This window comes from Dermochelys coriacea, chromosome 3 (assembly GCF_009764565.3).
Source record: "Dermochelys coriacea isolate rDerCor1 chromosome 3, rDerCor1.pri.v4, whole genome shotgun sequence".
In the NCBI taxonomy this organism is placed as follows: Eukaryota; Metazoa; Chordata; order Testudines; family Dermochelyidae; genus Dermochelys; species Dermochelys coriacea.
In genome coordinates, this window is record NC_050070.1 from 27,969,882 (window position 1) to 27,976,453 (window position 6,572).

A 6,572-nucleotide genomic window follows, 5' to 3' on the forward strand; every position below is an offset into this window, starting at 1 on the left:
TGCGACACAGAGATGGTTTCAGCTGCTAGGTCATGGCTCCCTAAGTGGCCTACTTGGTTTAGGTGCATAACTCCAGGAGAGGGTTTGTCTGCTGAGGATCCCAAGCAGAGGAGATACCTCTCTCTGGTGTGTCAATCAGGCATAGCAGGCCAGCCATGAAGCCTTCTAAACCTCCTCTATTGTAGCCACCTCTCTTCCTCAGCATTTCACTCTTGGCTGTCTTAGGTGGTTCCCAGCTACCTTAGGTGGCTCCAGTCTCAACTGAAAATTCCTCTTTTGGCCCCTAATTCTCCCCATGCATTGTATGAGGAGCCTGGGCATATAGCTGTGGGCTGACAATTCCACTGGGCTGCAGGCTGCCTAAGGATTAGGAGTTGCAGTACTGAGCTGAGCAATGCCTAAATATCTTTAAGGATCTGGGCCAAATTGATTTACCTCAGGACACACAGTGACTTACCTCAGGACACACCTGTGCTTGAGCAAGGACTAGAAACCAAATTCTAGGCAGGGTCAATAAGGTGCCTGCCAGTGAGCACACTCACTTTGCCAGCAGGATCAATACCTAATAACAATATAGGTTGTTACAGGAGAGCACTACCAGCCGATTTTATGGTGACCCTGGGCTTTTCAACACTTTCTTGAAAAGAAGGAAAGGGAAAGGAAACAGTTGTAACAATACTTTTGGACTGTGGCAAATGTGGATAGCTGGATATAGTCTGTGAGTAAGGAGTCCTGTACAGCTTCAGTTCTTCTCAGGGAGATAAAAGCAAAGAAGGTTCAAGAAGTATAATGAGTTGGCTGGCAGATCTTCCTGGCCATCAAGCCTATGAAATAAGAAATTCCGAGGGTGACCTAAAGGAAGCTTCACTGAGCCTAAGGGCAGTTTTATGTGGGGATGAGGAAAGGAGCATGGCTAGTGAGTGTTCAGTGTGCTACTAGGAGAAAAAGCTTTGTCACAGCAGGTCCCTGAGAATTATAGGGTTTCAACAGTTAGTACCACACAACAAATTTTTAAGTAGCACAAGTGCCTAGTACAATGTACACTTGAACTGCTTATCTGTATATAAGAAATATTTATCTTTGTGCAAGGCTCTGCTGAGGGACCATATACAACGCAGAGGTGAAACTAGAAAACCTCTTTGCAACATTTTTGGAAAATTACATGTTTTAATGACCAAGACATCAAATGAGGGTGAATCTGTACAACCTGATAGCTATGCTCTTTTTAATCCCTACTTTGACGAGGAGGGGATTTATTATTTTTTAAATAGTAAACAAAAGAATTATAAAAAATCAAAATATGGCTTCTATTTCATATGGAAAAGTAGCAGAGCCCTTCCCTACCTAGGAAGGAATATGGGTCTATTCACATCATTGTGAAAGGAGGCCAAAGGAGAAGAAAACTCTGAGTTGCCATCTCATGGAGCTGTTTGATTGGGCTTTGAATTTTGGCAGTTAACCCCCTTTGCACTGGATCCCTGGATCTGTTAGTAAGAGAATACTCTTCTGGGAGGACACAGGAGTCCTCCCTTAGCAGCCAGTCTCCTAATAGACAGAAGAAACTGCAGCATAGACTCAGAAAGGCAATAAAGCAGCATATGGCATAGACAGCATTATGTTAGAGGATGATCTTGTGATGGACAAGGCCAAACATCAATATACATTCTAATGAATTTTGCAGCAGCATTTGTTAGTCAGGCTATAGCTACCCTAGGGAGTTTACAGCAGCAGAGCTGCACCGATGCAGCTGCACCACTGTAAGGTCTTTACGGTGGCCTCTCTAAGCCAACAGGAGAGAGTTCTCCCATTGACTTAATTAGTCCACCTCCAATGAGCAGCTATAGCTATGTGAGCAGGAGATGCTCTCCCTCTGATATAGCACTGTCCACACTGCATTTAGTTCTGTGTAACTTATGTTGCTCAGGGGGGTGGTTTATTTACACCCCTGAGCGAAATAAGTTATACTGACATAAGTGGTAATGTAGACATATAGCCTCAGTCACAGGTGCTCTTGAATCTCTGAAAAGATGTGTAAGGAGGTGAATGGAAAGTTTGAGATGGAATTGTTTGAAGGAAAGGGTTAAAATGGATAGATTATGAAAACACATGGTCATATAATCTGACCTTCTATATAACACAGGCCATAGGACTTCCCTTAATTAGTTCCTGTTTGAATAGAGCATCTCTTTTAAAACAGGACTTAATTCAGGGAAGTCATATGGCCTGTGATAAGCGGTTGCACCTCTAAGCTTTCTAAAGCTTTTATCCACTGCCTCTCACAAGGCTCAAGCCTCCCACAAATTCTGCTCATAGTATGTTTTAAGCCCAGTAGCGGAGTTTGAGAGACAGTGTAACATTAGTACATATGTGACACCCAGCTTCCTTCATGTCAGCTGTCATCAATGTTAGGACCAAGTTGTCCCAGTACTGAGAAAAGATCACTGGCTGAAAAAAGGTTTCAGAGTAGCAGCCATGTTAGTCTGTATTCGCAAAAAGAAAAGGAGTACTTGTGGCACCTTAGAGACTAACAAATTTATTTGAGCATAAGCTTTCGTGAGCTACAGCTCACTTCATCGGATGCATTCGGTGGAAAATACAGTGGGGAGATTTATATACACACACAGAGAACATGAAACAATGGGTTTTATCATACACACTGTAAAGAGAAAAAAGAAAAGGAATACTTGTGGCACCTTAGAGACTAACAAATTTATTAGAGCATAAGCTTTCATGAGCTACAGCTCACTTCATCGGATACATTTGGTGGAAAAAAAAAATTGGTAGATGCACAGGTGAACGAGCCTCTGATAGTGTGGCTGATGTGATTAGCCCCTATGATGGTATCCCCTGAATAGATATGTGGACACAGTTGGCAATGGGCTTTGTTGCAAGGATAGGTTCCTGGGTTAGTGGTTCTGTTTTGTGGTGTGTGGTTGCTGGTGAGTATGTGCTTCAGGTTGGGGGGCTGACTGTAAGCAAGGACTGGCCTGTCTCCCAAGATCTGTGAGAGTGATAGGTCGTTCTTCAGGATAAGTTGTAGATCCTTGATGATACATTGGAGAGGTTTTAATTGGGGGCTGAAGGTGATGGCTAGTGGCGTTCTGTTATTTTCTTTGTTGGGCCTGTAAAAAGTTATGTAGTTACCTAAAAATAGAAATCTTGATCTGTACACAATTTGGGCCTCCTTTTGTGAATAAAAAGCTCTCTAAGTTCATAGACAAAGCCCTTATAGTTTTTCAAGGTAACTCTATATCCTGCTACTATATTAATAATTCCTGTTTCTAGCAAAATGAATTTTTGGTTTGCTAACATCACAATATTTTTCCCATTTACTGTAGTATTCCTAGATATCTATTGTCTATTAGCCAGTTGTTCAATGGGAAAAACAAAAAAGATATAACATGATTGAGACCTGTCTTGTTTCTACTCTCCTGAATTTTTAAAATTTCAATGGCTCTTCAGGAAAGATGTGATAGTGGAATTCACCCTGAAGGATAGAAAATCCATGGTAAAGGAGGTGGAATTGCAAATCAAAATACTTTTAGAAAGGGAACAACTGAAATGTTCTCATAAAGATTAATAAACTATTTGATCAAGGATATATAAACAGAGTAGACTAAATAAAAGCCACTATTCAACCCAGTCAAACACCTTCTTGGCATCAAATGAAAGTAACCAAAGCAATTTTGTTTGACCAGGCCAATCGGAAGATGCTAATATGATAGTTTATGAAGAGTTATTTATTGCCTTTAACAAAACCATTCTATTAACTTGCCTTAAATTGCTAATAAACAAGTGACCATAACTTTGGCAGAAAAACCTCAGCACATGACATTTTATTGTGAGACTAGAATTTTTTAAAAAAATGGTTCTGATAACAGATTTTTAAATGCAAACTGCACACCTACAGTAAAGACTTCATACATAAATTACATCCTATGTTTGTTTCAGGATTAGGATATTTTTATCCCTTGGTTTTAAAAAAATGTCCATAGATGAACCATCAATTAAATACCACACTATAATCGCTGCAGATCAGTATTCAATGTAAAATATGAGAATTTCCATGCAATGGTAATGGGTGGCTCTTTCCAGATATCATGGGACAGAGAGGCTAGCTACCTAGGATGGGAAAAATATGTTCCTGCAAGTCACAAGTAAGTTTATTTTTCTTAGTCAAGTTTAGGAGTTGTGATGTAAACACACAAGGTTCTTCAAGTATATTTGTTTACAAAAACAGCAAGATAATATATTATTTCTTTGTCTTGACTAAAAGAAGAATTATTGGTGAAACTTGTATATAGTAGATCGTTTTATTTCTAATACTAGAAAAAAGGAATTTTAACTCATGTCTAATAAGGTCTATAGCCTCTACCAAAACTATTCAGTGCTGTATTAAGAATCTTAAATAAAATTTTAATTTAACACTGGAATCAGCATTTTTTACAGAATCTCAGTATTTCTGGACAATTCTGGAAGCATAGAAAATGTGTCTCAGTACTGTCACATTTGCTACATTTATGTATAACTTTAACATGCCTATAGGGGCTGATCTGAAGTAAATGAAAAGACTCCTATTGACTTTAATGGCTTTGCATTATTGCCATAAATCTAAAGAAGATAGCCTTACCTTTATTTTATGGATCTAGATTGCAACCATTTTATCCATGAGAGCAAACTCTCACATTCCAAAGATTCAATATATGGGTAATAGACCTAGCATTATTTTCATATGTTAACAAACATTAAAAAAAGAATATCTATCAGGCTTAATCTACTTATGACTTTTAATTGCATCTTGAATTTCCCTCGTCTCCATTTATCTAACATTTCAGTAGCCTGCATTGTAATTTGGTATTATAGTCCTAGCCAAAATAATTAATAGGTATCTGAAAATGAATATTTCTATTCAGATTTATACAAACTTTCAAAAAATCTCTTAAATGCTTTTTTTGATTTGAAGTGTGTTGCCCAATGTTGAGATTCTGTATTAATTATATTGATTACTCAAGAATCCCCAATTATATTGATTACTCAAGAATTCTTAATTTGAGGGTTGACTGGTTCTTGTCTCAAGATCAGGCACAGTATTATTTAAATTATTATATTGTTGGGAACCCTGATGTGCACAGTTGCAAAAATCATACTATAGGAACTCTTTTATATTTACAAATATAATTTATTAATATATTTAGCAAAGTCCCAAAAACCCCAACTTTGTAAGATAGATAGTGATACTACATAATGTACATCTGCACATCCATATACTTACACCATCCCTTGTAGAACAACCTGAAGTGTTAGCCATCATCTTCCTCATCACCATCACCTTCCTCATCATCACCAGTGGCCATCATTCCGGCACCTCCCAAGGACTACATCTCCTTCTCCTACTGCCCCTAGGCTGGAATGCAACTTTTATAATATGCTATGCTGATGTTACCGGGTATAATGCATATTCAGTAGGGTTTTTTCCCTTCTCCCTTATTTGTATTTCCTCACCTTACTAATGTTGGAGTGTCTTTTTCCTATAGGTTAGTATATCAATGATCTCAACTTATTATCATATGCATCAATTCATTACCATGGCCCTTTTGTGGTTAGTTATCTATGAAAGTATCTCATGTACCTGTTATGTATGTCAGTTCATTGCCAGGACACTTCTGTGGTTGAATCAGGTATCTGTGGTCAGAACTTCCCCTTAAACTTATTTTCAGCTCTCCAATACTTGGGGTTTTCTGTTGGGCCGTTATCTGTGCAAAATGTTACTGTTCAAAGTTCATAGGTCTCAAGCCTTATGCTAACTTACTGAAGTTAATGTCTTAAAGGATACAGGCCTTTAGATTTCTTGCATTACTGCTGAAAATATTGAAAAGCAAAATATAATGCAAAGAAAGTGAATTTAATAAAGGCAAACTAGCCCACTGGGCTACAGTAACAATGAATATAATAAAGGCATGGTCGACCAGGAGGCTGTAAATCGAGACTTAGTTTTGTCCTCAATAGTATTAATTTGTGTAATCTATTTGTCTGCTTTCTCCTCCTAGCTCCCCCTCCCCTTTAACGGGCCACCGAGACTGGGTCTGCTTTATTACTTATAGAAGAAACTCTGAACTTTATTCAAAGCTACTTTTGCTTTATAGGTAAGAAGAGTATTTAATGTTCCCTTCTTACTACTTTAAAAGCAATATATTAACAAAAATGTATGGAGAGCCTTAAAGATTTTGGGCCAAGTTTTTGGATACTTTTATTAGTTTTTGAGTGCAATTTGAGGCCCCAGTTCAGGAAAGCCATTAAACACAAACTTCAGTCCATCTCTGTTCAGAAAACCTTGTGAGCATGATTGACTTTAAGCATATGCTTAAGTCCCATTGACTTCAGCAGATTAAAGCACATGCTTTTGTGCTTTTCTGAATGGGGCCTCCGAGTGCCATTTTCTACTAGCAATTATCTTCCCTGACAGCAGGATTGTCTGGCTATGTAGACTCCCTCCTCAGGCCCTTCGTTACCAGCACTCCCAGCTATCTTCGAGACACCACCGATTTCCTGAGGAAACTACAGTCCATTGGTGA